Below are 16,686 nucleotides of genomic sequence, written 5' to 3'. Positions count from 1 at the left end.
CACAGTGGTGCCTCTGTAAGGGATTTTAAGGGGAGGTGGGAACACATATTAGGTCACAGATAAAACTGGTAAGGCCTCCTACAAATAGATAAATATATCTAACTATCAGCCGCGGCCGTGCAGATAAGAGCGGTGGGTCCGGCTGGAGGGGTGGGGCTGGGGGAGATTTCGGCGGACGATGACAAGAGAAAATTAAATAACTGAATTTCGTATTCGTCCATCGAAATCCACCCCTCTCCCCAACCCGGCCCCCCTGCTCTAACCTGCACTGGCCGCGACTGCTATCTTCATAATACTATGGCACTCTATGAGACTCATGGTCTATTAGTTTATTTAATGCATTGACAAAATCTGGTATTAAAAAGCAAACGCATATCTAGAGTAAATGGTCTTGATTAGATGAGATCAAGAGCCAGGGTTCTCCAACCAGTGGCTCATGAGCTACCTCTGAGTAGCTCACCTGTGTGCAGCACAGCTTATTGAATTAGAAAGCTTTTGTTTGGTTGAATTAGTATACATATAACAAATACAACACTAATTAATAGTAGCCCTCAATGCGTTTCATTTAATATAAGTAGCTCTCAGTACAGAAAAGTTTGGAGGCCCTTGAAAGATCATACGCAGTCGAAATGCTTTGACTTTTTTGTTGCAAGATTTTGTTACTTCGTTAAATAAAATAATAGAGCACAAGCCTCTTTGTGTGCCATTATGTTTTTGGGATTTCATTATATGATACTAGGGGCGTACACAAACAAGGAGTCTGTGGTGACATATATATGTTGGAAATTACTTTGTATGTTTGTATGTATATATGTGTATATACATCAAAACAAATACCCTTTCAGGCTTAGAGTGTCACATAAATTATGTAAAAAAGAAGCTGAGAATTCTGGGTAGTTCCCATGTTTAGGTGGAGAGCAGCTCCTGTATAGAACACCCTAAAAACACTAGCAACACTCTGAATCTGCTCACCTTAAATGCCTGGTTTCTCTGGCAAAGTTTTTAAGCATAGAATTAGCACAGTGCCACCCACTCCCAGCTAGAAAGGGACAAAGTATGTTGCTATTTCTAGAGAAAAGTCGTTCACCATATCATTAGCGCAGTGCCATCCATGCTGAGCTGTAAAATAACAGAATCATTTTACCACTCCAGGCACAGTTTTACAGCTTGGATTGGTAAATCCCTGACACGTGTTTCACTATCATTAGAGGTTTTGCTGTGTCCAGGCACAAGGGAGCATCCTTGAAGACTTTGCAGTAGAAATGCCAAAACACTTTGACCTGTTCTAGCTCAGCGTGGATAGCAGTGTGCTAATCCTATACTTACAAACTTTGCTAGAGAAACAGACATTTGAGGTAAGATTCACAGCATTGCAGGTGTTGTTGGGTGCTTTATACAGGCGATGCTCTCGACCAAAACCTAAGAACTCTCCTTCTTTTGTGCACAAAAATAGAAGTCAGACTTCAACATATTTAACAAATATCACTGCTTTGCAGTGAAAGGTAGTAGAACAAATTACTATGCATCAAGTTGCAGTGTTTCTGTGTGGCAGGGGGGCAGCAGGGAATAGGGAAGCAGACAAATAGAGCTGGAGCACAGGAGACGCTAGGGCTACCTTGCTTTGACTTACTCCTAAAATTGAGAAGTAAGCCAAGAATAAAAGAGTAAGTCACAAATAAATTCATAACAAAAACGTTTTGAATTGAACCCATTGTTTTTCAGTGCGCTTACAAACATCTCACATTTCCTTCAGGCTCTCACAGACGGGTCCCCCCTTCACTCACCTTTTGTGTATCCACCCACCTCCAAGTGACATGGATAGTACAGAAGGTTTGTCGGTTTGACAGACCTCTCAAATTTCCCAAGCCCATATATGAGAAAACATCAAGGGACTACAAATCCCAGAACGGTAAAGACAAAACACCACCCCTGAGCCACTCACACATGGACCAGTGAAACCTAGGATCTTTGGACTAGTTCCATGTCCAGGCCTGTGTCTGTTTGCCGCAAGGAGTGAGGAGGGCTCGGCAGGTTAGATATTTTGAAAAGAATAAAAGTAGATGTTGATTTTATATAGATATGAACTGAATTTTCTTTAGAATGTTTATCATATCTCTATTGCAATCCTGTCTCTATTTTATTTTTGACGTTAAAGTGTTGGGAAAATATTGCACATTTAAAAACTATTTTAACCTGAAGTGATTAAGCATTTTTATCTAGATGTGTACTTGCAGGATTAATTCTCATATATTAGTTGTTAATGCATATCAACTCCAGTGTCCGTGTTTTCCCTGATGATGTCCTATATAAAGTGAGTCTGATACTTGTTGCTTCCTATCTTGCCTTGGTTTGTGAGTGCCCTCCTCTTCAGCAAGGCTCTTCTTTCCCCTGACTCGTGGGATGTGGTTCTGCGAGCACCAGGTATGCCATGTAATTGGAGCACCATTTTCCACTGCTCTGCCACAGTGAGCCTTTGTTGGGATGTCCTGTGGACCCAAACAGGCTTCTCATTCAATCATTACTAATTATATATTCTCAGTCATTACAATCTAAGGTCCTCGACGAATCTGTGTCGTGAAGGATGCAGTGCTTCAATTCCGGATTTGTTTGTTTAACAATCCTATGCATTCTGTTTATGTGGCCATGGTTCTCTTCAGTCGATCAACTCGAACTAAAGGCTAGTTGTGCAAAGCATTTTTGCTGTTACAAATAGCCCAGTAAGCTGGTAGTTGATGCTGCATTTTTGATCCCAGGCTTGGCGGTCATCTAGGGAAACCTACAAACCCAGACGTTTTTGAAAATCAGGCACCCAGGGGTGTCAGGGATGTGTGGCTTACATGGTTCTCCTATATTTTCTTACCCAGAATCCTTTGCAAACTTCAAAGGTAGGTAAAAAGTCTTCCAATAAAAATGATACCTCACTTGTGTGGGTGCCCAAAGCAGAGTCAGCCTAAAATATTATTTAAAAACCTGCCCTTTTGGACCCACTTTTGTTCCCCCATAGTTTTTCATTTTATATGTTTCTAGGTTCTCTGCTTTGGGCACCCACACAAGTGAGGAATCACTTTCATCAGGGGACCAATTGGAATGCTGTGTGCCGGTGCAGTGATTCCACAACTTTTCACACATAAATATGAAAAAAGTTTAACTTTTTTAGCAAAATTTGAGGTTTGCAAGGGATTCTGGGTAATAAAACACTGGCGGATCCACGCAAGACGCACTGTCAACCAAGCGCCATCTACGCACACCGCGAGACAAGTGCACACCATCAGCCCACCACTAGCCAAGTGTCAGTCCACACACACCACCAGCCAAGTGCAATTCATGCACACCGCCAGCCAAGTGCCAACCACGCATAATGCCAGCCATGTGGCATCCACGAACACTGCCAGTCAAGGGCCATCCACGCACACAACCGGCCAAGCTCCATCTATGCACGCTGCCAGCCAAGTGCCATGCACGCAAATCGCCAGCCAAGCGACAGTCCACACACCCAGCCAGCCAACGCAGACCGCTAGCTAAGCGACAGTCCACGCACACTGACAGCCTGGCACTAGTCCACATTCACTGCCAGCTATTCACAAGTCCAGATACACCATCAGCAAAATGCCAGTTCATACACAGCCAGCCAAACAGAAGTACACAGAGACCGTCAGCTGAACTCCAGTTCTCACACACACACACACACACACGCACGCACACGCGGATTGGTGTCATTACAACGCGTTGTATTACAACGCATTCCGTTACAACGCAGATTTTACAACGCGGGATCCATTACAACGCATGTCATTACAATGCATGGTATTACATCGCAGATGCTATTACAACGCATGGCATTACATCGTAAATATAGGTAAGTTGACTTTTTTTTTAAAATGTTATTTAGTTTATTGTAATTAAATTTTTTTAAATAATTTAATTAAAAGACATTTAAAAATTGTCATTAATTTAATTTAATAAAATAATATCTATTTAATAAATGTAAATATAATAAAAATTGTAATTAATTTAATTTAATTAAAAAAAGTAATTAGTTTAATGTACATATTTTTTATAATGAAATTAAATTAAATTAATAATATTAAATTATTTAATTTAATTAATTTAATTAAAAAATGTAATTAATGTAAAATAATTAATTTAATTTATTAAATATATTTCTATTAATTTTAAAATGGTAAATATAATTTAATTATCCCTAAAGCCAAACCCTGCCCTAAAACCTAAAAACACCCCTGTACCCCAAAACCCAAACCCTGCCCTAAAACCTAAAAACACCCCTGTACCCCAAAACCCAAACCCTGCCCTGAAACCTAAAAACACCCCTGTACCCCAAAACCCAAACCATACCCTGAAACCTAAAAACACCCCTGTACCCCAAAAACCAAACCCTGCCCTGAAACCTAAAAACACCCCTGTACCCCAAAACCCAAACCCTGCCCTGAAACCTAAAAACACCCCTGTACCCCAAAAACCAAACCCTGCCCTGAAACCTAAAAACACCCCTGTACCCCAAAACCCAAACCCTGCCCTGAAACCTAAAAACACCCCTGTACCCCAAAACCCAAACCCTACCCTGAAACCTAAAAACACCCCTGTACCCCAAAACCCAAACCCTACCCTGAAACCTAAAAACACCCCTGTACCCCAAAAACCAAACCCTGCCCTGAAACCTAAAAACACCTTGTACCCCAAAACCCAACCCTGCCCTGAAACCTAAAAACACCCCTGTACCCCAAAAACCAAATCTTATCTTGAAACATTGAAATAATATTAATTAAATCATTTATATATTATTAAATAAAATTAAAATATATTATATACTTACCAATACTTACGATGTAATGGTATGCGTTGTAATAGCATCTGCGATGTAATGCCATGCGTTGTAATGCCATGCGTTGTAATGGATCCTGCGTTGTAATAGCTGCGTTGTAACAGCATTACGACGTAAAAGTTGCGTTGTAAGTGATACACACCGCACACGCACACACACACACACACACACACACACACACACACACACACACACACGTTTGATAGTGTCTAGTGGTTTTCTGCCCCACTCGGGGGCAGATGAGCCTAAAAATATAGCTGATCTACCACCAAGGGGTGGGGGGGCAGAAACAGCTAAAACATGGGGTGAGGTGAGGTTACCTTCATGCCTATTCTAGGCAGCCCCCATCCCTGCTCAAAGATAAATATAGTCTCTGGTATCTAGTGGACTTTCTGTCCCTCCTCCCTCCAGGGGGCAGATCAGGGGCTATTGCCCCCAAATTCCCCTCGGGGGCAGAGAGACTGTGCCCATTTTTTGGGTGGGGGCCGGTGGATTTGGCATGCCCATTCTGGCCAGCCCCCACCCCTACACTAGAAAAAAAATCCCTAGTGCCTAGTGGCAACTCTGCCCTGGGAAGGGCAGATCGGGGGCTAATGACTTCTGTTGCAATTTATTTTGGATGGGGGCATGGTCTTTGCCATTGTGGGCGGCCTTACCTCACTTTAAAAATAAACCCCTGGTGTCTAGTGGGCTTTCTGCACCTCCTGGGTGCAGATTGGGGTAAGTATCCCCCATCCGCCTCCCAGGGTGGGCAGAAAGACTGTCCTTTTTTTGTTTGGGGTTGGGGCATTGACATGTCCTTTCTGGGCAGCCCCCACCCCTACATATTCCCAAAAAAAGAATCCCTGGGACCTATTAAGCTTTCTGCCCTCTCACTAGTGCCCCCATCAGCTCCCCAGGTGGGCAGAAGGACTTCTGTTTAAATGTATTTTTGGTGGGGGCATGGTCTTGCTCCTTGTGGGTAGCCACCGCCCCTCTTTTATTAAAAACAAAAAATACCCGGGGTCTAGTGGCATTTCTACCCCCCAGGGCGGGCAGAAATGCTGTCCCTTTTTTATCTGGGGGAGGGGGCATTGACATGCCAAATTTGGGCAGCCCCCAACCCTGCATAGTCCAAAAAAAGAATCTCTAGGTATTGTGTGCTTTCTGCCCCCCCAGGGAAAGCAGATATGGGGCTATTGCCCCCATCTCCCCCCCAGGGGAGGCAACAAGATTGAATTGGCAAAGAAATATGGGGGGGAGCAAAAGCCTTGCAGGAATCCACTAGTGTACCATTGGAAAGGGGAGATTCTACCCTTTCCAATGATACCTCTCCCATCTGCCTAACTGCTCGGGGAGGGCTAAGATAGCCCCACAAGCACATAGGCAGTGAAAGTGAAATGAGCTTATTGGCTCATTTTACTTTCAATGTAATGACGTGGGCTCGTCATGTGTGTGAATCGTCATTACACTGAAAAAAAAGTGCCTCCAGCAGCTGGGATACTCTTCCCCAGCTCCTGAGGCTGAAGAAAAGGAAACTCCTCTGCTGCTTGCAGCTGGGGTATTTCTGGCTGGTGTGCAGAGGACGTAACGGTTACGTCCTCAGCACACCAGCACCACAGCTGAGGACTTAACCGTTACTTACTTGGCATGGAAGGGATTAAGGCCCATCAAATCACACCTAAGCTCCCATTGTATGTGACTGTATTGAGGGAATGCACAAGGCCCAGCTGTCACCCTCTCCAGACACACATTCAGATACAGGCCGGAGACACGGAATGCTTAAAGGAAGAAAATACCAATTTTCTAAAAGTTTCCTTTTCAGACTTGCAACTTAAAATCCAACTTTAATATAAGTTGTGATTTTAAATTGTCAGTCCAGAGATACCAAACTCGAAATATCTACTTTTCCCAATTGGAAATTTCAAGTATAAACTGTAATAAGGAAATCCCAATGTTTCCTTATGGGAGAGATAGGCCTTACAGTAATGAAAATGAACGTAAGACTTTTATACTACCTGGACATATAAAACTTAAAAGTACATGCTCAACTGTTTAAATACACTGCATCCTGCCCTTGGGGATGCCTACCGCCTACCTTACAGGTGACATATGTATTAAAAAGGAATGAATGGGCCTGGCAAAAGGGTCAACTTGCCAGGTCCACATGGCAGTTTAAGACTGTGCAAACAGGCTCTGCAGGGGCAGGCCTGAGACATGTTGAAAGTGCTACTTAAGTGGGTGGCACAATCAATGCTGCAGGCCCGCTAGTAGCATTTAACTTTCAAGGCCTGGGCACATGTACTGAACTTTACTAGGGACTTATAAGTAACTTAAATATGCCAATTGTGGATGAGCCAATGTTACACATACACTTTAGCACTGGTTAGACGTGGGAAAGTGCCAATAGTCCTAAAGCAAACAAAAATAAGCTAAGAAAAAAGGGAGGAGGCAACACAAAAAGTTTGGGGGTGACCCTGCGGAAAGTGCTATTTCCAAAATTATTACTTCCTGTATCGCACAGCATAGGTGCCAAACATAAACAAGAAGCGAGATTAAAGTGGAAAAGTGGAGTAGGGTTACATGAGAATTTTGATGGCGATCATTATTATTCTGCTCTGCTTCTAGAAAAGGTCACCTCAGACTGCCATCCCTGCATTTGCTTTCCAAAATGGGAAATATATATATATATATATATATATATATATATATATATATATATATATATATATATATATATATATATCCATATCCTTTACCAAACTGCCCACTTCCAGGCTCCTGGGCGCTTTTAGGTGGTGCGTCCGAGGTACGGCAGAGCCACGCCGGTCCAACATGCATTCCTTTTCCCCGAAGGGCTCCCTCGCGCACTCCCGGGTATCAACCAGCGTTTTTCCACACCAGCAATGTAGTTCAATTTCTTTAATTCATAACAGCCAAGCCAGCAGTAAACTCTACGCGTTTCAGGCTCCACGGAGACCTTGCTCATGAGACTGACAAGAACCACCTTTTTTTCGTGCATTTAAATAACATAGCTCAACAAGTGACATCACATCCTCTTCAGGGTAGCTAAGCATTCTGGTTAATGTAGTTTGATCAGATTATAATGATTTCTCACCACTAATTGCGCTATATTAAAACCTGTGCATTATATTACAAATTGTATTCTATCATCCCTTTATATTTATCGTGTTCTGCTATTTAATCCAATCTGAAAAAGTGTGTTAATTTTACGATTCTCAGAGTTCTTGATGCATATTAATTCTTGCTTTCGCCCTCTAGTGGGTATTCGTGTTATTTCAACATTCTGCCTTGTAGGTACAATACCATTTACTTAGGCTAATTCTCGCTGTCTGTCCCTCCAGTGGGCCTGTATCCCAGCTCCCGCTGCTAACTGCAGTACACTATTCCTGTGTTGTCGAATTAACACACCAACTAACTCTACTCAGTTATGCTCTTCCTTTAAGTTGAGTAGACCACAATTAAATAAAGGGTATAGAAACAAACGAGATTTTTGAATTACCGTGCTCACCCCAACCCACTAAAATTGGCGACTAATTGTGTGTGTGCAGGTTTGTTAAACCCTAGTGAGTTAAAAACTAATGATAATGGAGAGGCCATTTGTGTCATCCCCATTTCTTTGTCCCTTTATATACAGTACTGAGGCAAGTCCAGATTTTCTACAGGTGATAATGTAACTCTTCATCTTGGTTCAATCCATGTGGGGTTAATGTTCGAAAGTTCAAGATATGTTTCGATTCTTTCTGCCTGAGGATTTTTTCACGGTCTCCACCTCTCAGATGGATCCCCACTGACTCCACAGCATAGAATTTCAGTTCCTTCCATCTGCCACCATGCTCCTTTTCCATGCGCTTTGCTACAGCGTTACTCCTGTCCATGTTTATAGTAGCTCGAACATGCTCCAAAATGCTTTTTTTCAACTCACACTTTGTACTCCCCATATATTTCAGTGAGCAATGGCATTCGATGATATAGATCACAAATTGGCTTTTACAATTATTTAATTGTTGAACTTTCCACATACTTTTATTTGCCATCAATACCTTCTTCGTGTTTTGGGCAACTGCACACACCTTACAACTGGTGCATTTGTAGAAACCTTTTGTTTTTAGCCATGTTTCTTGTTTTTTAGGATTTTGAAAGAGGCTGTGGACCAATTTGTCCCTTAGATTTTTTGCCCATCGGTAGGTAATGTTGGGGTTATCTCCCACTATTGTGGCTGTTGTCAAGTCCATATGTAGTATGTGCCAGTTCTTACATAGTATTTTCATCAATTGTTGGTTAGCTGTGGAGTATGTTGTTATTAATCGTATTTTATTGTCCTCATCTTCCTTAGTTTGTTTTTCTTTTAGCAGATCGGTTTTATTATAGACAGTGTTTGTTGTAGTGAGGTCCGAATGGCCCCAGAGTTGTAATTTCTTTTTTTGAATCGTGCTGTTGCTTGATTTCGATGTTTAATCCATTCCTCTTCTCTTGAGCAGATCCTCTTGATCCTGAGGAACTCCCCGTAAGGGATATTTTTGGTCAGACTTGTTTGGTGAAACCTTTCAGCATGCAGCTCTGCATTTGTAGCCATATCTTTGCGGTGCAGGGTGGTTTGTACTTCATTTTCCACAATATAAATTTCAGTGTCAAGAAACACAACGCGCTCTTCACTGATGTCATACGTGAATTTTAACCTGAAATCTGCATTGGTTAATATCGCGAAGTACTCCACGAATTCTTCCTTGGTTCCGTCCCATATTATTAGCAGGTCGTCGATGTACCTTAGCCATGCTATAGATTTGTTCACATAATGGTCATTCTCATTTTTCAATTATTGACCAACTGCAACTTCATTTAAAACAACGTAGATGATAAATTGAACTTTATAGCAATTTACGTTACTGTGCATATGTTTCACATTAACATTGTAGTGTAACTACTGATGTATGGACACTAACAACAGACTCGTAGTTCATTACCCTCATAACTTCTTAGCGCTTGTATGTTCAATGGCCCGTATTGACATTAACATATTTGGTATAACAAATACATTATGCTGTTGCAAACAAATGTTGAGATTGTCAATAAACCTTGGCGACCTCACGGTGAAAATTAAGAATATAAACCTTGTTCCTACAATTCACTCAATCTCGTTATTGTGCCCCAGGGGGCAATTGGCCAAACCATACATGTTGAAATTAATATGCACCTCTAGACAATTTGTCAAAGCTACTAGCTGTGGTAATGTGTTAATTTTCATGCATACAACCGCGCACGCCTAATAAGATTTTCACCCACAGCTTTCACAAGAATTCTACAGGTTGCACACTGATTATATAAAACAATTTTGCCCACCCATAGTCCATACTTGGGTAACATGCTAGTCTGATGCCTTTTGCATAGGCGTTCAATTCTCAGAGTAATATGGAAGGAGCAGTGGGTGGGACTGTGGCATAATGCAAAATAATAGGGCCCCCATGCAGAAAATGATGAGGGGACCATAGGTCTTTCATATCTCACAGATATTCATTGGCTTTGAGCTGAATGGGGGCCACTTGAATGGTTGGGGCCCATCTGAACGGTTGGGGTCGCTGCTGCACCATAGGGGCTGCATAGGCCTGCATCAGTCCCTTAGGTGTGGTTTATAAGAGACCCAGTTTAAGCAATCGACCTCAGGGAGGCAGTCGGAGAGTTTGTTTCCCGCTTTTCTCTGTATTTCTTTGAACCCTTTGAGACCTTTCTTGATTTAAATCTTTTTCTCCACTTCCTTCATAATGGTAGCAGACCTTACTTTTTCCATCCACTCTCAACCTCTTCCAGTTGTCCCTGAAAGCCCGTATCCTTCCTGAAGCATTCTCTCATACAATCTGTCCCTTTACCGTGTAAAGAAATATTTTAATTTGTGCATACATTTCTTAAACTACAATTTTTTTGTATGTTTGACTGTTCTCTCTATAGCTAGCACTTGGATTGCAACGCTATAACAACTTAAAACTGCACTTCATCCCTTATAATTACTTTCAAGGCTCCTGTCCTGAGGCTTCTTTAACAGCATGCGCTGCACAACTCTTTGGTGGCCTTGGTGTTTTTTCCAGAGGGTTGGTGCCTTTGCCTTCACTCCGTAAGAATAGCTTAGATGTGGCGCTGAATTTACCTCTTATTAGCATCCTGAGGGGTCATTGTACCATGTCTAGTGGTAAAGGGTGCTTTATATCGAGAGCAATACCACAGGCTAGAGGCAGCCCTGAACTGGAGCGCTGGCTGAACCCCATCTCAAGGCCTGTGCTCAACCTTTGCCATTGCTGGACTAGGAACAGCCTCATCCCACTTACGACAATGGGGTGTTTTGCAGAACATACCCTGTTATGTGCTGCTAACCTCCGTTTTATGTGTCACGATGGCAGTGTGTGGGTTGTTAGTGGCTGTTAATGTGTTAGGCTGGTGATGGAATCTCCTGTGTGCAGTTCATGCGATGCTTGGTGGGGGCAGGTGATGTTGTCCAAAATCGTTTGCCGCTGGGCTGGGCCGAGTGAGAGGGTGGGGGGGGGTGGTAATTTACAGCATCCATTCTGGCACTGGTGCATTTGATATGATCCGGCCCGAGATAGTCTAAATGGAGCGTGTAATGTGTACAAGATTCACTATTAAAATATATTAAACTTACGAATCATGAATCATGGAATCAGGTTTTGGGGCATGACTTTGCTACCCACACATTTATGGAGAAGAACCGTAACATATATACCTTATTACTCATTAATTCGGCAACAGTTCGAAGACAGGACAGGATCTAGAAGAGGTTAAAATTCACACTTCCTTTAAACCAGGGGGTCTTTTCGTGGGCTGCAATCTGTAAAGCACAATGTATTTAAGAAATAATGCAACTGCAGCATCTTAAAATAAATGTCCCCGAACAAACCATTTGAGTGTAACGTTCTAATTTCTCAGATGTTTAAAAACGGCTGAAGCCAGGTGTGATGAATAAAACACGCGAATAACTCGCCACCATTAGAAAGCTTGAATTGTTGCCATCTGGGAGCTAAAGAGGAGATAACTATATTTATATTACATTCTGAAACTGCGTTAGGCGCTCAATATATTGGGAAGGGGGTATATTTAAAGTTTTGCATGGTCTGATTGATAATTCTTGCTTGAAATAATAAAGTGGTATTTCTAGAACTAGATGGATGGGTAAGTAAATGGGACGCAACATAATCTTGTTAGCTCTGAAGCATGAGCCTGGGAAGGGGCTGGGCCGGCCGGGCTCACCTGGTGAGGCTGTTGGACAACAGGTTCTCCCTGGGCTGCACGCTGAAGCTGGTGACCACATAGGCCCCGCCGTACCTGCCGACCAGTTTCATTAGCAGGGTCTTGGCGGTGTTCTTGGCTGTCTTCCTGCAGTCATGAGCCCGCTTCAGCATCTGAGTGATGTTTTCATCGCCACTCTGCTCTCCTGTTGGGTGACAGCGAAACTGTCAGAAAGGGGTTTATTCCAAGATATAAAAACAGCAGTGGTGCTAAATTCTGTCAAACTACCTCTACACTGGGGATGCAATTCACAATGTCGGCCGCTACTTGCATGAAACCGAAACAAAGGATGTTTGATAAATGCGCTTGAGAGGGCATCTTAGCCAATGAACACATGGAGCTTTTCAGGTTTATCAGAAAAACAACAACCTCGCGCGGCAGCAGGAGGAGGATGGGGCCTGCGGGATCCACTTGCCTGAACGATAATTGCTACCATATGGTGGCGCTCGCTCCCGCAAGTGAATCTCCACACGTGCTCGTCTTGCCATTGAAGGCAATGGAACGTGTGCACGGTTGTGGGTGAAAAAGGGGACCAATGGCTAAAGGTCTCCTCTATGCAGCGCATGCGAGCTGCGTAGGTGACACCTAAAAACATTTCATTTGGACATCCGTCCACTATTACTGTTACTTTACTGAGGGAAGAGGAATTCCACCAAAATTATAATATGTTTATTAGTAGTGTGTATGCAGATCCTCACTTAGATTTAAGCCACCTGGGTTTTTGGAATTCAGTTCAAGGATATATCGTGATTCTAATCTCCTTAAAGCCTTTTCGCGATTGCCACCCCTTATGTTTTCACATACCGCATCAATGACAAAATAAACAAGACCTTTCGCATCTTGATTATGAAAATCACTGAAGTGGCGTGCTACTGGGTAGTTTTTGTCTCCATGTTTTATTGCACAGATATGTTGTAATATGTGCTTATGTACTTCCAATGTCGTGCTACCCACATATTTTAAGTTGCACGGACATTGCAAAACATACACAGCATTATCCGTCTTACATGTGTAATTGCACTTGATTTTCTTGGGCCTAGTATTTAAAGCTGTGCTGTATGTTGTGGTGTTTTTACCATGTTGGCACGCCTTACATTTTGAACATTTCAGAAACCCAGTTTTCTATTTAGCCAAGTCGTGCCACTGGTTGTTTTAACCACTCTCAACATATTACTGATAAACGTTTGCCTCATAGAGGGTGCTTTTCTTAATTTGTTATGGCAGGATTACGAGGAGTCACTTTGCCTAGTACTGGATCGTTACATATCAAGTACCAATATCGGTTCATTATCCCTCTTATGTTGGACTCTTGAGTATTATAGCTAGTTATCAGTCCAAAGTGTGACAGTTGATCTTGTTTGGCATTGCCTTTCTTGCTCCTGTCATTTAAGAGTATTTGTTCTCTTAGCTGTTTCTTAACCTTACTTAGTACAGTGTTTATCCAATCCTTAGGATAACCTCTCTTGCTGAATCTGGATTGCAAGATTTGAAACTCTTTCTCTGCCTCTACATTGCCACTGCAGTTTCTTTTCACTCTCAAACCTTCACCATACAGAATACTTCTTACTAAATTGTTTGGATGGAAACTAGCAGCCTGCAATAACGTATTGCCTGCCGTAGGTTTCCTGAACAACTTTGTTTCCAGCCGATCATTGGCTATATATATCGTGAGATCTAAAAAAATCAACACTATAATCGCTGATCTTACTGGTGAAGTGCAGATTTAACTCATTCTTCTGTATTTGATTAAAAAATCTTTCTGCCTCTTTCTGACTGCCTCTCCAGATAATAAAAAGGTCATTGATGTACCTAGACCACTGTTCTATATGGTTTTCTCATACTTCCTGGTATTTCGTCTGGACCACCTGCTCCTCCCATCAGCCCATATGCAGATTCGCATTGCTGGGGGTGAAGCAGGTGCCCATTGCTGTACCGCATTTCTGATGGAACAAATCTTTGTGGAAGAGAAATAAATTACTGGTGAGACAAATTTTCACCATTCTCAACAGCATGGATGTATGGTGCCAAAGTGTCAGTGGCCTGGCTCCTAAAAAGTGTCTGACATCTCTCAGTCCATCCACATGAGCAATACTGCTGTATAGTGAGGAAACATCAACTGTTATCAAAAGCAGATCATTATCCCACGGGAAGTCGTAGATTCGTTTAGAAAAATTCCCCCCTGTCCTGTATATAGGATGGTAACATTTTCACATAGCTACTCAAAAAAGTGTCAATACATTTGGGAGTATGTTCAAAAGCACTTCCTATCGCAGATATTATTGAATGTCCCGGAGGATTCTCTATATCTTTATGGACCTTCGGTATTAAATACATAACCAGGGTCACTGGGGCATCAATTTTTAGGTATTGGAATTCCTCCTGACTTATCTAGCCTTGCGCATGCCAACCCTGTAACTCTATGTTATACTGTAAGTGAGATTCAATCATGATATCTTTGGTAGTTTTTAGATAGCAAGTTGCGGATGTTCACTTGGGAGTATGCCTCTTTCAAATACTTCTCCTTAGACCACAAAATTATATTGACCCCCTTATCTGAATTATTGACAATACAGTTGCCATCATTAGTACATTTATTGACTAGCGCATGGTACTCTTTTTGCTGCTGAGTGCTAATATTCTTTTGTTTATTTGAATTATCACATAATTGTTTCAATTAATTTGTCACCATTTCATTATATACAACAATAGAGTCTCTGCTAGTCATCGGTGTGAAACGTGAAGCAGGTGTGAAACTGGTTCCCTCAATTCCATAAACATTTAAACCATGCTCAACTGCCAGGGCTGTCTCCTCATTTGTTGTATCTCTTATATTTTCTCATCTGGTTTGTTGAATTGGTTGATTCATCCTCAAATGGCTGTCTCACTGGTTCACCTTCACTGGACAAATCTCTCAAATCCAATAATAGCCTCATGTCTTGTACTGCAAGTTCTTCTTCAGATGTTACAATATCCTGATTCGAAATTCAAGGTTTTTCTTGCTGCATCATAAAGTGTTTCTTTAACTTAAGCATTCTTACAAATTCAAATCTATCGATCCTAGTTTGTACATAGTCCATTCGTGTTTCTACACAAAAGGATAGACCTAAAGAGAGGATTTTGTTTTCTCGTTCCGAGATGGTAATGTTCATAAGGTTAATGCCGGTATTGTCTGTAGTATCTTCTTCATTATCTAATATTTGCTCCATTTCTTCTTCTCCTCTTGTTTTTCTTCATTTTGACCCTTGCCTCCTCTTCCGCCTCTGCCTCTTCCTCTTGGAGGCTTTGGATTTTTGGCTGCTGGTGGCCGAGGTCTTAAGTTGAAACGTCTTTCTTGCCTTAAAAAAATCTAACTCCCAATGAGAACAGAGAAACTGTAAGTAGCACAGTTTGGAGTACTTAGAATGAGGAATTACAACTGGGAAGAGAGGCACAGCTGCAGCACTGCGTAGAAGACTTAGAATGGGGGAGTTACCGAAGGGATGGGAGAAGCCGCTAGAAGCACTGTCTAGTGGAGTGAGAATGAGAAATTACCAACACGCCCAGAGAAGCAGATAGCAGTGCTGCTTATAAGACCAAGATTGAGGAATTACCACTGGGACCAGAGACGCAGTTAACAGCACTGTCTAGGGGACTAAGAATGAGTAATTACCACAGGGACCAGAGAAGCAGATGCAACACTGTCTAGTGGACTAAGAATAAGGAATTACCACTGGGACCAGAGAAGAAGCTGCAGCACTGCCTAGTGGACTAAGAATAAGGAATTACCACTGGGACCAGAGAAGGAGCTGCAGCACTGCCTAGAATATGGACTTACTACTGGGAACAAATTATTTGGAAGCAAAAGAAGCACATGACAAAGGAGAGTTTGCCTCACTCGCCACCGCATTTATAACATCTGATATTGACACGCAACATGACAGAAACCTCCTAGATCTCCTGCTAACGGCAGCAGTCAAGATAGTACTCACCAAGTGGAAAGACACCTCCAAAGCCACCTTCAGGAGGTGGCTCAACTGGGTGACATACCTGAGAGGAGCCAACATCACAGCCTTACAAAACACACCACGGAGAAAACCCAAAAGGGGTATGTGGACATCCTTGGACGAGCCCCCATGAAAGTGCTAGCCAGAAATAATCAAAGGACCCACCACCACACCAACCACTATAGCAGGACACCCCCCTAAACTCTTCTTTCTTTCCCTACCTCTTTCTTTTTCTTTCAGAATGGACAGCTGGACAGGGAGGCGTTCATTCATATATTTTGTTTCATTCCGACCAGCCTGACAGTTACCCCTAGCACAAAGCGCCAATGAATATCCACCCCCTTTTGTACCGCCAATGAATATATGTTACACGTTATATGTGGGATTGTAGAGATGCAGGGACGTTCAAGCTTATGTGCTCTACAAGTAAACTGTACAACCAGCAGCTAAACCACATGGGCTGTCATCCCTGTATGTACAAATGGGATGAGGATTACATGTTACTTGTTATATATTGTAAGTGTAAAAAAAACAATAAAAAATATATTTTTTTAAAACAATGTTCTGCCC

This window comes from Lissotriton helveticus, chromosome 3_2 (genome assembly GCF_964261635.1).
Source record: "Lissotriton helveticus chromosome 3_2, aLisHel1.1, whole genome shotgun sequence".
In the NCBI taxonomy this organism is placed as follows: Eukaryota; Metazoa; Chordata; class Amphibia; order Caudata; family Salamandridae; genus Lissotriton; species Lissotriton helveticus.
This window is presented reverse-complemented; position numbering follows the sequence as displayed.